This window comes from Tupaia chinensis, unplaced genomic scaffold, assembly GCF_000334495.1.
Source record: "Tupaia chinensis unplaced genomic scaffold, TupChi_1.0 Scaffold143671_1, whole genome shotgun sequence".
Classification (NCBI taxonomy): Eukaryota; Metazoa; Chordata; class Mammalia; order Scandentia; family Tupaiidae; genus Tupaia; species Tupaia belangeri.
In genome coordinates this window covers 17,344-19,346 of record NW_006203519.1, presented here as the reverse complement: position 1 = coordinate 19,346, position 2,003 = coordinate 17,344, and positions in this window count along the sequence as shown.

Genomic DNA, 2,003 nt, shown 5'->3' with positions numbered 1-2,003 from the left:
TTGCACTCAGTATGGCAAAGATGGTGGGCCATAACGGCACCACAGTCACCCCTGGGGTATGCCAGACCCTGTTCATCGGGTACTGAATTTACTTTGATTGAAAGCAATGGAGTGACCTCAACTTCTAGAACAGGGTGCAACAATAAAGAAAGAAACAGAAGTTTGCCAAGGAGAGAGCTGGACTTTCCTAGTTACCTGACCTTAAAGATGCTGAAGCAGTTCAGAGTTTTCCCTGAAGAAATCCAGCTTGCTGAAGAGTTGCTAGCCCAAAGTGAGTAAGAAGGTGGTGGACTATCTGACTAATGCCATCACTGTGTGTGGGCACCCACAATGACATTTGCCTCAGGTGTTGTAGCACATGCTGCCACCTCCCATGTTCCAGATGTTGCTGACCAAACTCTCAACAACCAATTGGAAAAATTTTTAAAGAGTTTTTTTTTTCCCATAGGGTGTCTGAAATCACTGGGGAGAGAGAGACAGAGACAGAGAAAGAGATGGAGACAGTGAGAGGGAAGTCAGAAATCACCTCCCAGCACGAATGCCCATGCATGCCACACCACAATCCTTCCCATCCATTCTACTTCTGGGATCTTGGGCATGAGCATATTTGCACCTTGCATGAGTTTCAAGCAACCAGGTCTGGGACTCATACCATAGTTGGTCATGTGGGAGTCCAGCCAGGTAACAGTGTTGCTGTCTGCTGGATACCATCAGAGTATTTTAAGTGTTCAGAGCTTGACTGAAAATGATGTGGAGTGAGACATGAATATCAACATAATAAAATCACAATGAATTATTTTAAAAATTCTGAATGTGGAAGTTGAGCAGCTCTAGAGAATAAGGGGAATATGCTTGTTATAGGATTATCCTGTGCTGAAATCTACCAAAGATATTGTTTATTTTGTGTAGATCTATTTGTCTGTTTTATTCATTTTCCCAGTAAAAACATGTATTTTGATAGAAAACTTCTCATTTTATAAGTACACTCATGAGTTACAAAGATACCATGGATTTCTTTTATTCCTAAACCAAGCAATTAAAATATACATATGATATGAAATATTTGCCCCCCCAAAAAAGGGGAAGGACAAGTGAAAAGAGCTTTTTTATAATTATTTTATTTATTACTGTTATTTTTAAAAAAAATTTCCTATAGGAAATGCACACTCATCAGAGATAGAGCAAGCGAAAGAGGGAGAATGTGAGAAGAAAGCAAGCCACCATGTCTGGGACTAGAATTGCTCTCCACCATGTGGGACTCCAGTGTCTTAACCACCATGTAACCTGCTGGTCCTAAATGCATTTTTTAAAAATACAGAACAGTTTTGTATAAATTTAAAAATTATGTAGAAACTTTTGTTTATAAAAACTGCATATTAAAGTTTCTGAGAGATTATTTCTCCCCATTTGCTCTCAGATATTAAAAATAATATTAATACAGGTAAAATGTCCTGAAGTGTGCTACTGCTTTATGACTGCTGGTCCCAGTAGGAGAGCTCCCAAGCACTCATCCCCATCCTCAGCATCTCCAAGAGGGCAGACCTGGGGAGAGAAAGACACCTGGTACACTGCAGCCTTCAACACCAGCTTATTTCTGCCTCTGGCAATGTGAGCTCCAGGAGATACCTGAGCCCACTGGCCCAAGGAGTTGTGACAGGCAGCAGGTTCCTGTTAGGCAGGCTGGTGCAGGGAGGGGACAGAGGGAGAAGGATGGAAGAAAGCATAGAAGAGGAGGGGGACAGCTATGAATGATGATGGATGACCAGAACTACAACTAGGAGGCGACCTTGTAACATTTTCTGCAGCCACTGCCACGTCCACCACCCACTGTTGATTTCAGTTCCTGCCTGAGAGTTTTCAGGGACATTGCTGGTGGTGTCAGCTGTCTCTGTGGATAGGAAAGGGACAAAGGAGAGACTCTCAATGGGGTCCCCAAAACCACTGGAGGCCAAGAGGGTGACCATGATGGTAAAGAACTACCACTTGGCTGCAGCCACGGCAAC